This window comes from Varroa destructor, unplaced genomic scaffold (genome assembly GCF_002443255.2).
Source record: "Varroa destructor unplaced genomic scaffold, Vdes_3.0 BEIS01000002.1, whole genome shotgun sequence".
In the NCBI taxonomy this organism is placed as follows: Eukaryota; Metazoa; Arthropoda; class Arachnida; order Mesostigmata; family Varroidae; genus Varroa; species Varroa destructor.
The window spans coordinates 51651544-51667676 of record NW_019211455.1 but is presented as its reverse complement, the minus strand read 5'-3'; the positions used below and the strand labels follow the sequence as shown (position 1 = coordinate 51667676).

The 16133-nt window shown below is 41.6% G+C and overlaps 2 protein-coding genes across 7 annotated transcripts in view; one reads left to right on the top strand and one right to left on the bottom strand.

Annotated features, from left to right (window-relative positions):
• Positions 1-16133, bottom strand: part of LOC111245915 (terminal nucleotidyltransferase 5C-like) — a 151631-nt gene that overhangs the window by 82220 nt on the left and 53278 nt on the right. The window contains exons 1-3 of one of the 5 annotated variants that reach the window (XR_015320105.1): positions 6259-10894; positions 4944-5422; positions 2462-4301 (exon numbers count right to left, since the gene is read on the bottom strand). The exons of 1 other annotated variant lie outside the window; for it this stretch is intronic. The gene's annotated coding sequence lies outside the window, so the exon portion shown is untranslated. Of the gene's footprint in view, positions 1-2461; positions 4302-4943; positions 5423-6258; positions 10895-12302; positions 13100-16133 lie in introns of those variants that run through there. 3 more of the 5 variants (XR_015320106.1, XR_015320107.1, XM_086978870.1) reach the window with 3 other exon arrangements.
• The window catches only part of LOC111245917 (uncharacterized), a 140967-nt gene continuing 138854 nt past the window's right edge, over positions 14021-16133 (top strand). For both annotated transcript variants that reach the window (XR_015320116.1, XM_086978881.1), the window contains exon 1: positions 14021-14711. The gene's annotated coding sequence lies outside the window, so the exon portion shown is untranslated. The remainder of the gene's footprint in view (positions 14712-16133) is intronic.

Genomic DNA, 16133 nt, shown 5'->3' with positions numbered 1-16133 from the left:
TATATATAGGGCAAAAGTAGGTGGAACATAGATCTCTAAGGAAATAAAACTACGTATTTCGCTAAATGTGCTTGTAACGTTTATATATAACTGGGTGTGTACATCAATTTTTCTGACTTATATTTGCATTGTGTATTTGCTTGAACATCTGTGCGTTAGGTTTAAACAAGCCGGTGGTAATTTTTTATACATGTGTATTTGTACAAGCACATGTATACAATTATGAATATCATCGTTTTGATTAATTTTCTCCATAAAGCGAGAGAAATATTTTTTACGGACACGTTTTTTCGGTCTAAATTAGCTGGGCACTTTGAACATGGCTTCAGCTCAGAATTTCGGCCACTCACAAGTTGTTCGACGATTGCTTCTCTACGTGAGTAAATCTCGTCTGTTTTCGATGCTAACTGCGAGCAAAGCTTTATTCAAGCTCGTTAAACTATACCAAACACTACAACATCTACAAAGCTAATTATAGTATATCCGGAATTTCCTAAGAGTTCCTATATCATTAAAAACACAGTTTTTTGTTTATTGTTGTTGATGATACCTCGTCACTTTTCAATCTATTTCCCGAATCGTCTGCCTTGCTTAAAAAAAAATGCTTCTCTTGTAGGATTTTTTCAGAAAGGTTAAGCTACCCATTTTTTTTTCTGAATTTCTATCCGTTAAGGTATAAGGCCGAAAAGATTTTTCGTGTCGCGCTACCGATTTTGTTCCGATCTGAAAGATTTATCTCGAGCTTGGGCCTTAAATTGGCCTCGTCTTTAAAAAGCAACGTCCTCGATGTCGCATGGAATAGAAATCGTGACAATAAACGATAATGAAATAAAAAATGAACCGCGTCTAAAAAGTCACTTCGTTATCTTTTGGTCATTTTTTTAAAAAGAATTCTCTGTAATTCTCCAATAAACTTGGCTAATTTAGTTTTTTTTTTTCTAAATAGCTTCTTAGTGTTTTCGAATTCAGCTTTTTTCACCTCTTAATCTAATTCGATGTTATCTTATATTGTCAGGGTTTCTTTTAACCTTAAACATGTATGCGCTACTCTGGCACAGTTCCTTCATTCGTTAACTTTGCCTGTCGTTCAGCGCCGCGGTAATTTCAGTAGCCGTTGCTTATTTTTATGCTACTGGAACGCTTTTTTTTTGGCTACAGCTGTTGTTTCTACAGTTGCGTCGCGTGTTAGTGCCGGCTTCGTCGCGTGTGCGCCGGTGTCGGTGTTGTCCGCGTCGTATGGAAGTTTGACAAGGTCGTCCACCATCACCAACGGCAGCTCAGTTTACAACGCGCTCCTGCTATAGCCCTCAAAGCAATCATTGAATTATCGCGCGTTGGTTTTAGCGCGGTGACCACGTCGCTGCTCGGCGCGTCCACAGCTTTGGCCGCAACTATTACGCCTCCCTGTCAGCTGAGCTTCCTGCTGCTAAGCGGCAGAGCCGTCGTCCATTCCGCTTTCGTTTTAGTGGTATTCATTCGCAAGCAGCAGCGGCAACAGTAATAATAGTCGTAGTAGTCCAAAGAAATGAACAAAAAAGATATCAAATCGCTGATACCTGGAGTAGTGCTACCCAAGCTGGAATAAATTGGTGAATAAGGGATCGCTAAAGAGCACCGGTCATTCGACGAAACGTGGGCTAGGTAACGTTCTATGAAGGAAAAATGTTAGAATTGAGAGGCACACATCGTAGCCAGCGCTCATAGTCAAGAGAAGTAACGCCGAAGGCAACAGGGGGAGCAGTACAGTTCAGAGCATTCCTGTCTAAATCATCTCTCTCTCTCTCTCTCTCTCTCTCCCGTTTCGCCGAAGACCAACTGCAAATGACAGAAAAGACAACGACATTTGCTACGGTAGAGACCGATGGAGGCAAACTGGTTTGGAAAGGGTAGTCAAATTCTATACAACTAGTGAACCATCAGACACTCTAACGAGTGCTCGTCGCCAGTAGAGCGTAACATTAACGAAACTATTCACCAGGTAATCCGCACGTCGCCGCTATACCAGACATCGACTCAATTTACAGAAACACGCGGCTCACCCTTTCGCCCGCAGTATACCGGGTGTTCTAAAAAATAAGATAGTTTTGCTCTTCGACGCAGCATAATAATTTCATTTTATTTGTATCCTTCGAGGAGTCTACATCTCAGTTCTTAAATCACCTTCCACGCCGTATGCAAACATAATTCCCCCATGCTACCTATCGGATATTTTACCGTATCTGTCTATTGAGAAACCGTGACTTTTTCAGTCAGCACCGTTCGGCCATTAGCTACCAGTAGGAGCGGTTAGATCCTCACGGTAAAGCTGTAGCTCGTGTTGGAAGTCCACTACAGCCATCGATAGAAACCGACCAGTAGCACGCAATCACATACAAGCGACGTTATTGTACAATAGAGTAACATACGCAGTGAGCATGAAGACTCTCGTATCCCGTTCCCCCCCCCCCCCCCCGACGCGGGCTATCGCGAGCGGTGAAACGAACGGCGCACCACGCTAATGACAACAGTAAAGATGTCGATGTCTTCAGGTGTCGCTCAAAGAAATGGTATCCATTCAATAGCATTTGTTCCATAACGTTCACCCTCGCCCTAGTAATAATCATTGTAATGGCTACTTTAGCGGATCGCTATTTCTCCCCTTGGTCAATGCGGCTGATGTTACTACTACTACTACTACTACTATTACTACGCTTGCCGAAAGGCGTCGTCCGCTGTTCCATAATTGCAAGTGGTTCACTGCATACAATTTCAACTGTCATTGCGTATGTCAGCTTCCGTCAGCTTATCGCAGTCGCTCTTTCTGCGTAACACTCTAACGCTGCTTGTGGATTGCTAAGATGGCTAGATTCGAACAAATCAATTGGCATAGATCGTCGTCGTCTTTAAGATAACACGCGGCAAAATCGCTCGTATCACTGTTGCTGTTGCGCACGCCATTGTTCTGTTCGGTTCCTAACGTTACGCGATTAATTCTGGTAAAACGCTATTAATCTATTTTGTCCTAGAGATATCATATTATTTTGGAAGTAATTGCTCGGTAGAATGGCATCGAAAATAATAGCGTTGGCAGAAAATGTTCCCATGGCAAGGCATTGACTGGTACGACCACGGTGCTAATGGCATTTGTCTACTGATTTTTCCTTTTCGGCCATTGTCACTGGAAGACATAGGGAAAAATACGAACGCGTATTTATGGGCATAAACCTAATTAATAAATAAATTCGTAAATATGTATGTTTGACTTGCCGTAGTGGATTATATTAGCGAATCGATGTGACTGCATGTATAGCTTAGGCCGCTGATGCTGATAGTGCTCAAAAGCAAAAATAAGCTAACGTAGTAATTATATGGAACAGCCGGCAGCTGGTCATGTGCTGCCGCTTATAGTCAAGCGTGACTGTAACGGGAAACCGATAATAACGGTCCATTACTCGAGCGAGGGAATTCCTTTTTTTGTATAATATACCTCAGTTGAGGGCCGTTTAATCTATGATACAAACACACTGTACGTATACATAATACGATAAGAGATCACATGAAGTATTAGTTAGATCAGCAACGCAGTCGGCCATATGAATGTTTTCGAAATTTATATTAGAAAGTGTGAATGCATCCAGTCCGTATCTGTTTATTGCTCATCGTCGGCAGAAATAAACACCATACTACAGTACTATTTCGAATGTATCAGGCAAACACATTAAGCAAATTTAGCTATGTTTTCTCTGTCTCTCCATTCTACATTCGATTGTATCGACTAACTTAGACACATTTTTGCACGGTCAATTTTACCTTCAATTAATGATCTTACTTCTGCGTTAATCTTTGATTTTTTCCCTCTACAGCAGTCGCATTCAAGCTCACTAGTTGTGTCGAGCTTCATATCATCAGTTTTCCATGAAATGGCCTCAATCCGCAATAGCTTGCTGAAAGTTGTTAGGGTGTCCCTATTGGTGCACGATTATGTTTGGTGCACGATGGTGTTTAATTGGGTTTTTTTCGCAATGCTTACCTAAATAATAGCAACCTCGATTATGAGATCCTGATGAAAATATACATATAGCACCTAAATGATACTTTAGGTAATGATCGGGCTCTGCTGTTCTTATTATTCGAATGAATAGTCTAGCTCCAGTAAAGCTGAAGAATCAGGTATCGTTCCCGGCCCTCAAAATGCCTCAGACGCAACAGTATTTGCCCTCAACAGAAGATTGTCAATCCCCTTTCTTCTTCGCTAGTTGTTCCTTTTTCACATATCCTCCTTTCAGGTTTGCGCAGTAAGCTTCGCGTTCGCGGATCTACGACTACGGAGAGTACGATTCAAAGTAAACAGATAATCAACAAATAGTCCCGTAAATTAATACCATTTACTAATAGTACTGATAAGTTACTACTTATAGCTTGTCAAATAAAGGCACTTCAACCAAAAAAAAGTAAAGAAATTCTCGAAGTATGTGAGTCAGTTAAACGTTCAGGTCTAAAAATATATCATTTGTCAGCAGATTATATTAAATTCAGTCCAGATATATCCTGATGGTTAGCTAATGGCGCCCCTCAACGCCGACATACATCTCATAGCATTTTAAAAGTTATAACTTTGCGAACTTCAGATAAAATATATCTGTCGCGCATACTAAAATTATCAATCTATCGTACGATAACATTATACAATTGTGATGCAACAAACTCAATCGTCCGATCTGATATAATTGAATGGCAGTGATCCGATTATCTGATAAGAGCATCGATGGCAATTGTGTCAGGGCACTTTCGTCGCATTAAGTCAACTCGAAATTTCTGGTCACACTGGAACTTATATGCCTCAGCGTTTCTTTGCCCTCACTAATTTTGGTAACTTTTTTTTGCTACTTCTCTAGTTATATTATTAATGAACCATTTTGGTATTCGCTTTTAGTTTTAAATAACTCAATTGCCAAGTTGCCCACCTTCGTACATTGTAGCTCTCAACTTAACGTCATCACTCGCCGACGGGCTACACGATCGGTACTAGTGAAGTGTCGCTTTTTAAGTCAGCGATATTATATTGACTAGACGGAGTTGTACGGGAAAAAATCGACAACGGAATTTATTTCATTACTCGTTATTTATACGTTCTGTATCTACGTTTCATTCTTTTAGCTATCTGTTACGCAGCTAAGTGACGAATTTGCAGTACAAAAAGAAGGGAGGCCAAACCCGTTTCGTGGTCAGCAGCAGCTTCAGGATTAGACAGCGTTGGTTCGTCGTCTCGGAAAAGATCCATATTTATCGATATCTGGTCACAAGTCTGTCTGCTCGATAACGGCGCATGAAATAAACGAATGTGTTGAAAAAATACATCGTTGCTGGGAGCGGCTAGCCGTAGAACACCTTGAACAGGGGACCTTCTAAAGTGCCATTGTCCACGCCGCAGATACAGTGCGTTCTAAAATCAAATTCGTCCAAAGTAATAAACAAAAATCTGTGTGCAAAAATCATAGTGAAAACTCGGTGACGCAGACGATCATAACAACAAAAACAAAATTACAGATTAGCTACAACACCAATAGTTGCTACATACATTACATATTGATTGTTTATGTTATGAAAGCAGCTTCCAGGCAAACGTGCTAAATTGCAGGTTGGTGTTAGATCGTCGTATCAAACTGAACAGATCACTTACGGGGCACGGATCTCATCGTAATGAAAGTAAGCATGTGGCTGATATACGACCATTCTGAATAATTGTAATAATAACAATATCAACTACAGGCTTCGGTGTTAACAGTACGATATTAGGGCGTGCATTTAAAAGCAATCGTTATATTACTGTTATTCAGTTCTGCTTGACCAGTTGGGTTGGAGGTAGCTCTGTCCACCGAAACTTGTTATTGTATAATGTCATTTCTAGGAAAGGAATCCTTCGAAGTCACAGTGATCGAAAGCTATTGGAATTCTTTTGCCACTAAGTAAAATATACACTATAGGCGACACGATTCTCCCTCGAATAAATGTAGAAAAAAGAAAGAAAAAAAAAAGCAACAAAAACAATGTAGATGGATTCGATTCAGTATGACTGAATGCTAACGAACGATAAATTGGCACTTGAGCTCGACTCTTCTGTTCTGCTGCATGTTGAGCCTCGCAGGTATAATGAGGACTTCTGTACAGGGGATCCTCTAACGCGTTCACGTTCCTGCTCTTATTAGTTTGATGTTTCTTTTGGATTGTTAAATTCTACCTGTAGGATTATTATAATCCGTTAAATCATTGATGTTTTACCTCAGCGTTGATACATTCTATTGCCAGACTCAGCCCATCATTCGCAAGCAGATCAGATGTAGGGCACTTCAAATCGCTTTAAGTTATTCAACGCTCAATAGCCCAATTAGCGAGGATCTCTTAGCCTGTGAGTAGACTACCGAGAAAACATAGGAGTTCAGTTTCTAGAAACAGACGAAAAGATAACCGTTCAAAGCGACCTCAAACTGCCGCCTGATCGACTTCCTGCATAGGACAACGAGCTTACGGAATTCGCAATATTTATCAGCGGCGCCATTTCGGAACAACAGAAGTTCCAGTCGTAGTAGTGGTGATGTGGGCGACATCGACCGTCGAAGTTACGCGAACATCCACTACTCTATGGCCACATCAGACACACACATACGATAGAACAATCATAAAACGTGCTTGTAGCGTAATGATTCACAGTCAATGCGCGCACAAGGGGGACTGTTATGGTAGCCATGGTCGTTCAACGCCAAATTGGCGGACAGTGATCGACTGTGGCAGCATTGTAGTTCTGTGCGTCCCACCAACGACGCGCGCGCGCGCGCCTTTTTCTCTTTTCACAGCAAAGATGCTTATTTTCGAAACGATCGCGATTTGCTTTCTGACCAATGGTTCTGAGACGATCACGAGAACTATCAGCTTCGCGTGAGAATGCCTATTGACGCCATGTGTGTGTGTTTGATTAGCGGCCCCCGTTCGTACACGTGTCTACCCTATCGTATTATATCGCAACGAAACGAATAGAGGACGATTTCAGGAGACGCATGTACATGTATTTCGATTGGTAACGTTTCGTAAAGTCATATTTGTTTCTAGGAGATGCTTTGAAGCTGTCGGTCGTTCGGTACGGCTGTAGGCTGAACGAATCAATTCAACCAATGACGGGAGCAAGCAAAACACCAAAAGGATGAATTTTACAACGCATTTGTCGATTAATGCTATCAAATGTACGCCATATAGGCACAATAGCCATTTCGATAATTTTGTGAGATATCAAGGTTATCATCAATAATGACACCTATGTAGTCTAACTGCCAGTTACGAAGGAGAGGTACTTCTTTGTTTGTTATGCTGACTTGGCTAACGTCGCGCTCATTTAATACGGAGTAAAAAATCAATGCACATAGAAGTCTATAGGACAAAACAGTAGGTGAAAAGATCTGAAGTTTGGCTGAATCTAATATGATTTTATTCATCGTTTACGTAACTGGATGCAGCAAAATAAGCTTATGGAAGAAAACGTCGTCTAGAAATAGAGCAAAATAAGCTTCCAGCTGAAACCGATACCGTTATAGTTGTAAGTTGATTTTTGTATGCTTGAAAATAGCTACAATTATAGGGGCAACAACAATACCGATAGTAATGAACGTGTATGGGCCGTTTGAGGCTTATACAGTTGCTGTCATTAGATCGGCTATGCAGATCAGCTTTTTCAACAGTTTCGTTTGCCTATATCACCTATAAAATGTGTCAGGGTTCCTATATCACATATGAGCTGTTCCTAGCCTCTGCTATTTATTGATACAGGCGCTTTTGCCAGTGCCGACATTGTCCGATCGACAAAAAATGTAAATTAATATTCTTTTCCGTCTGGCAAAACAATAATTTCCATTCTAATGCCCAACTGTGATACAGACCTTTACAAATAACAACTGGCAAGCTTCTCGGGCATAACTGGACTTTACTAACAACCGGACTTTATATCTGATCGATTGGATATATGAACAGACCGAGAATGAGTTTGCCGGTTCTATTTTGTATTGTTGAAGAGGTCGATCAGCATCAGAAAGTCATACAGGGCCACCCGATTTATATTTACAGATCTATTTGTACGGATACGTTTCCTGTTGCTCTGTGGGCCATCACTGTCAAAGCCGCTAGTGAAAGTAGATAGCAGCAAACCAATTTCCTTCAGCCGATCTAAATGTAAATAGCTCGTCTAGTCTTCATATCACATATTTGTCCTCGATCTGTTCTTAAACGATAGCTCGAAAAAAATCACTTATAGAGTCAGGATTGCGGGCAGCACTATGCTGGTAGGGGGTCGTATCGCACAGAATTTACTACGTGTGTCAGTTACAATGTAATGAATCAACCAACAAAGGCCCGACGATCTGCTATTGCCGGATCAGATAATGTTTCCGTGTGGGTGCTTATGTAGCAAATAACAATATAAAATTTACCTAATCAACAAATTTGCAAATACAACACCATATCAATTTGCTATGCCCGGCCAAAGTAGAATCACCGGAAACCTTTTAGTCCCCTCGCGCACCGCTGACTCGATCCCGCGGGCAGAAGGTTTCCGCTGAAAGTCTATGGCTGTTGATGAAGAGTGTCATTTTTCTAATCGTATATTGCGCTATGTAAAACAACAAAGGCGCTAAAATGCAACGACGTTTATGCGTTTCCTCATCAGCAGCGACAAATGTCGAGCAGTTGCATTGCCTAACGCGGGGGCCGCCCCCATTGCTTTTGACAGCTAATTTCCTACGGAGTAATAATGCATCGTCATGATATGATGACCCCGGTGCATCAGTCTGGGCGTCATCGTACCCAGCCTCTAGGCAGCAGTCCTGTGTCAGCGGCTTTTTTACAAGACGCTTTAAATCACTCTCATCCGATAGACTCCCATTGATCCCCATCGATACGCGAATTAAGTAACAGCTCAGCCACCGGTTACTGTCGACCGCAGATATAACCCGCATTCTTATGCTCTTTTACAAACCCAACCGCAACTTTTGTACAAAGCGAAGCACTGAAAACAGATTTTCCTAGTGTTATGCCCAAATGTACGAACAAAGAAAGACAGGATGGGGTTCACTTGGGCCGCAAGTTTGTTCCCTGTTTTGCGAGGCTCATTTAATAAGAACATGATCATTTGAATATGAAAACTACGTTAGGGTTTATTGCCAAGTATATATACACAATATAGCATTACACCCGACACATTAAGGTGAAATAACACACAATATGTTCGTAGGCGTAGAGGAGACATTCAAGCTCATTGATGTTTAATGTTCATATGGTGTCGCTTGCATGCTGAATTTATGCTCTGCCCCTTTTTGTCACAGAAATGAATAGCGTACGTAAGTCCTACAACTGATTAACTGGAGATAGCCATCAGTATCTAAACATAGTATAAATAGTAGATAGTAATTACCGCTAGCCCATATGTTTGGTGTGCTTAGAACGATGCAAAATAATAGCTTTGATGTCTACTTACTGACTCTGATAGTTCTATCTAACTAATCTACTAAAGGCTGCCTTGAGCCTTACCATGTTTAGCAGTCAGCTTTATTTTTAACCTGAATCAACTGCCAGAATCGTCTCCCTTTGCCACTCGCCAGACGTTGCTATTACGATCTTACCAAAAAACATGGAAAACTGCACTGCTGTCCACAAATCAGGTCCTGCTAGTAGGACCTTCACCATAATAGGTTTCAGACTAAACGAACATTGCTGCAGCTGGCGGTGTAATCTGTGACAAATAGGCCATATTTTCTGCTGTAAAAAAGGTGCTCCTGAATACATCTCGTTGATTCGAAGCCGACATAGGGCAACTAAAGTGACTGACCAAAACAACATACAGATATAGTACGTACACACGCCGGCAACGACCGCAGTTCTACACCAAAAGTAAACCGAAACTGACGTCCCCGCGTCGCAAAGGTAACCATGTTATACAGAGTCAGTAAAATGGTGTATACTATTTTCACTAATGTTGAGCGGCTTTAAGTTAATCTTTACGTTAGACAAACGCAGACGCCTTGCAAAACGAGCCGGTAACCTGTACCAATTCATTCCAAATGACCCGCAACAAAAAAAAATGCAAAGCAACGCGAACGATTTCCTGTTAGCCCCCAATAGCCGGAGCAATATGCTAAAGATCTATAATGGTGCATCAATATAGGATTTACAGGATCGAAAACTCATCATCTGGCATGAGCCAAATGATGCGATTACGCTCAAGACATAACGCTCATTGGTTCAGAGATAAATTCAAGTTTAGAACCTTAACTACACATCTATCAGTAGTGGACTCGCGCTTTTTTTTTTTAATTTGAGAGCACTTTGACGCAGACAAGACTACGTCGATGCATAATTAGTGACATGTTTTTTTTTATTGTATGTTTTATGTATTTTGTTAGTTGCATCCAGAATCAGAAATTCTGCAGATTTTTATCCCTTAGATCACAAAACAGCTTACGGTCCAGAGCCAATTGGCTAGCAAGCTTGCCTTGGCCAACTGTACGGAGATACAAGCTGCTCTGGTGCCCTGTCACCGCTTGTCCGCTTGGTAGAAATGCACAATCTATCCTTTAGAACCCCGAATGTCTTTCGACTGACTTCTGCTGCCGTTATCGAGCGAAACTTTGTAAGCTTTTCTTTGCCCACCCACATATTTTGGCGAGGACTCGCAGTGACCGCATCAGTATTGAATGCAGCGGGTAGATAATACACGACAGGCGGTCAGAAAGCAGAATCAGACGAGCTGATTATCATTATATCAGGAGCCTCTTGCTCATTACACAAAATGTCTTGCGTGGAATCAGATCGGCGCATGCTGAAAGAGAATCTAGCGTCTAATAGAACTGCGTCAACAATCCTCATACGATAAGCGGGCTTACGCAATGTCCCCCCTCGAAAAGACATTTTAATGCACAGCTGTATTTCAGACTGCTAGAACAGTGCACGGCTGTACCTACATATTAAAACTGTCTGTACGCGATCAAACGTATTTGGCTATATTTTTTGAAAAACTAATGCTAGGTAAATTGGCTCACTGCCAAATCCCATTCGATGCCCCCTTACTCGCGCTATCTGCGTTTCTCTATTTTATCCGCCAAAGGGCAAATTCTCTTTTGTATCGTGCTTATCGCGGACACCAATTGCTAGACAGTGCGACGAGCAAAAGACACAAGAGGCGGTCTACGAAAAATCATTCATCTTTGTTTGGCTTTTAGCTAACTCAATTACTGCTGAGTCCTACATGAGAATTTCTACCTTCTTTAACACGAAATGGTCTGAACGAAAAGGACGAGTACAACTAAGTCCGATCGAGCGCGAAAAGCCAACACTGAGAAATGGCAATATCACGTACGAGATATTTACGGAGGCCTTAGAGAGGGTTCTTAGTGACCACAGTTTATATTAATCCTCGCCTGTTTCCACTAGATGCGCACGGATACAGATAATACTGCCCGATTACGCCTTGTTCCTATAGCAAAGGTTTCTCAACTAACGCGAGTTTAATCACACAAAGTGATGGGTTTACCCTTTCTCCTGAAGTTGAAGTTAGACAACGTCGTTATCAACGCAGGATTGTTTGAAGCCAGAAATGCATGTTGAGTATTCAGAAGTGATATTTCATTCAATGTATGCCAAAGGTCATAAAACGGCTAAGCAAAATAAGTCTGAAGTTGAGAAGTCCTTGTAGCTATTATGAAAATAGAAATTGTTAGCAATATATGTTCGAGTTGTGATCTCAGAACTGATATGAGGCTTAATGTACCGAATCTACCTCTTTAGCAGGCCTGGCTCCAACGCATATCTTCTGTATCTACATACATAGAGATTAGACATTACTCTTGAAGTAACTGTAGCTCATTTTGTTAATTATATTGCCAACTTGTTTGGCTTCTCCTTATTTACATCTGAATGCAGATAGCGTTTTCATGGAATATGAGGTAGCTAATTATTATTATTAACTATTATCAAAGAACTCTCTGAAATCTGCCCCCGACGTCTTATTTTTTACCTCTCAATACATCCGATATCTTTTATTTTCAAAAGACAAAACATTGTTGTGGTACGGGTAAGAGGAACTGTAGTGAACGATGTACGGACACGGTTAAAAGTTCACTTTTTATATCAAGTACATAACAGTACATGCTGAGCTTGAATAACGGTAATTTCGTGTGAGTATTTTTGATTATATATATATATATATATATATATATATATATATATATATATATATATATATATATATATGTAACATACGGTATTACAGAAAGGCAAAAAGCACTCACAACAGTTCACAGCGTTTACCCCGTTGCATTAGACGTGCGTATTTGTTGCCACTCGTGTAGATTCTTTGAACAGAACAGCTCGTAGAAATACGGCGGCCCGTCTTATCCCGTATCCTGGTTTAGATCAAGTCAGAAACCGTTGACGGCGTTTGTATCTATAGGCAACCGAAAGTAGCTGGACGCCAATTCACTCTAGTCAACATATGGCAGACATAAACTGCGCGCTGAACATATTTTCAAGGCTATTTGAAATAACCGGCCTGTACGACCATTAGTCCTTAAAGTTTCGTTCTCAGTTCTTTGATTTCTTGGCTTTACGGCAACGGTTGCTGACATGGCCGAACAATGGAAATCGAAATTTCGATGTTTGTAGTTGTATCCGATTGACGTCTTATAAAATGTCTACCGTTCTGGATTTCTACGTGGTTCTAGTTTTGTCCGTGTTCTGGTGAGCTACGCTGTCGCGGTGACGCTGGTCATTCTCCTCTGTCCACCGTCGTCGCCGCCACAGTCGACGACTAGAGCAGTTGCATTGCCGCCGGCAGCTGCCAGCAGCGGCGGCCATTGCAGCTGTCGCTGTTGTGTGAGCTGTATATCGGTTGACAGCATCGCGCAGGGAAATGATGCCTGCTTCTCCTCTGCGGTGGGTCTAGCGCACAAAGGGCGAAAATATTCCACGTGCCCTGCTTTTTTTCACTATAATAATTACTATTTAAATATGATAAGAAATTAATTCGGTTCCACTTATGCTGGCAGCTGACAGTAGCCTGTCGTGCGGTGCCATTGGCGATGATTTATATCACGGTAAGGACCCCGCTCAAGCGTAAACAGTGAAGGACCCGTAGCGAGTGTGGTGGCGCTGTTGTTGATCCCGGTGCTCGTCTGGTGCAGAAGGAACCGATTCGACTAATTTACTATGTGTATGTTGCCTACTGATAGAAGTGTGTAGATGGCCTATTACGTACCACCAGCAACATACGCGCTTGTTACTGACGCTTCTGAAGCTATATAAACAAAAGGAACGCGCGTTTTGTCGCTTGGTGGTGCCCACGCGCGGGGGTAAGCAGACAGAACAATAACAATCACAGTAACGGCGGCGGTGGCAGCGGTGGCAGCAGCAGCGGCGGCGGCGGCAGCAGCAGCAGCGACCACAATCAAAAATCGAATCGAAGTGAAAATGTTTATTTCGAGGCGCACAAGTAACGAACGGCAATTGACAGCCAGCAGACACGATCAGTGTGATGTAATGTCAGAGTATCTGTGTGCAATGCTGGAGTGATCGCCTGTGACGACGATGTCGATGCTCATAATCATAATAATAATAATAATAATAACAGCGGTGTCATTGGTGGTAATAAGCGGTGTTGAAATAGTCTTTTTTTTTGTATTTTGATCGCGTGGAAGTGCGACAAATGGTATAATCGTGATAACAACTGCTGATACATCAAAGCTATATTAACATGTAAGGTCAACATTAATAGCAAAAGCCACAACAGCAGTTATATATAAAAAGAGAGAGCGAGCGAGAAAGCATTCGTGGTTTATGAGCGTGCAGATTGCGCAACTGTCAATGAGTTCTGCGAATATTGTTAGCGTCATGTTTTAGCGGATGTTTCGCTTTTGCTGCTGTTGTTATAATTAGATGCGTACAGCCTCACAGTCTTTGTCAGACGAATTATTGTTGCGGTTCGGACCTACGCTCGTCTCTGGGAACAGCTTGGGAAGGTGCGAGGAGAAGGGGATAGGGAAAACTGTAATATGCTAGGGCGCGAGCCATAATTACACTTGCAAAACGCGGTTGCTTACACTTCTCGAGTTTGACTTCATGTTGTTTCTTTTTTATCACGGTCAGCGATCGGCCTCCTGTCGTTCCTCCAAGGATGAATATGAATGGATAAATGAATGAATCGATTCGTTAGCAGGGCGATCTGGCAGCATTCGGTGTTGGTCGATAAGGAGGCGAACAGACTTCCTTTCGCATGCCAAAAGCTACTCTTTCGACGGGTTTTTTTTTATTTGAACTCTGACTTCTGCTGTTGCCGCTACTACTTGCCGTTCCTGTCTCGAACAGAATGTGTATGTGCACGTGTACGTCATCAAGGGCTCATTCTATTCAGTAGCAGCATATATCTTGTTTAAAGCCACCATGTACGTACGCTCAGAGACACATGATGTGCTTTATTATATGTACTAAACCTAGGGAAGATTTCCAACCTATTATGGTAACAGTTGTCCTTTGATTCAATCGCTAATGATATAGGAAATCATATTTATATATACGCATATCTACATATACGCATGAAATGCCGCACTCTGATGTCTCAAATTGATGATGAACAACACAACTCGCTTTCTACGAAGAACGAAACAAGACAATGTTCGAACGCTGCCTTAACTCATTACGAACAAGTAAGTTCCCAGCAAAAATTGAGCACTACCGTTAATTAAACAATAGCTACATATGTATAAACAATTAATTAAGTGAATTGTACATGATGAGCATTAGAATAACAGGAACATCAATATATTGATATATGTGCTAGACGAGCAACTAGGGAACACACCGACTGGAATAGTTTGCATCATCCGATCTATGTAGGGCTTCAGTTACTTGCAGTTGGGCTAGATAGACTACGAAGCGCTTGCGAAGTTTGCTGCTTGTGCTGTCGATTACTGAGCTACATACGAGTATTCGAAAGTTTCACTGAAGCCGTTTGCCTCAATACCTTCGCTAATACGTTTTTCGAGCTATGTTCAAGTTCTAGTCAGTACTACGTACGGAACATCATACCGAGACTACCGTTCGCCGAGACCACACACGTAACATCGAACAGATCATACTAATCATCAAATCCTTTGAATGGCATTAGTGACAAACGACATTGTCTACCTCGGTCCAACTCGAATAGTTGGCAACGAATAGAGCTGATTACTGTTATATTAGGATGCGGAATTAAGTTAGCATCCCGTTAGCCACGCTCGCAGGGAGCTTTCAATTTTTTACAACAAAAGTATGGGGATGTCATACACATTGTATCTACCTCTCGATGCTTCCACTATGTACCCCCACTGCCATTAACAGTACTCTGGTAAATGCATCCGTAGATGTTGGAAATTTTCAGCATTATTAAGCTCTCCTAAACTTATATGTGCTTGGCTGTGACTATACGGTGACAGACTGTTTCGGTGTTTTTTCATTGTATGAATCAGTCCCACAGTTAAATAGGCTTAAGGTAGGTGTGTAGGCTTTCTCTGTGATAGAACTTATTGTCGTGTATTCTACATCTGATACCTACTTAACCGACTATAGCAATGCTGTTGGTCGGCAAAACTTCCGTGTACGGACACAAAGTGCGTGCTGTTTTTTGACAACTGATATTTAGGACAAGCTAAGGGCATCTTGAACAGAATATCGGTTTGCAGGGCTAGCTTAATCAAGTTGCAAAACTAAGTAATGCTTTACTGTATTTTGTCCTGAAGGTTTATCTGGTGCAAAAAAAAAAGTCATCGCGTTTCGAGAAGGTTTCGATTAGGTTATCAAACCAGTATTGAATCATGTGGTTAGATATCAGACGCGTTTCATATCGCATGACCACTGACACCATGTCCAGTTTTCAGTGGATCAGGCGCAACAGAAGCGACCTGAAGGCCAATCTGTGACAAATAATAAATAGCAAGCCTAATCAACTTAGATTGTACTATAGCCTATCGTTACTGGAATGGATCGCCTTTTTATGAGGGCTATGATCCTTTCAATGCAACAATTCAGACGGGCCTATTTCAAGCTTGAATAATCTGTCGCTGTCTCTTTCGATCGATTGTCGATAAATT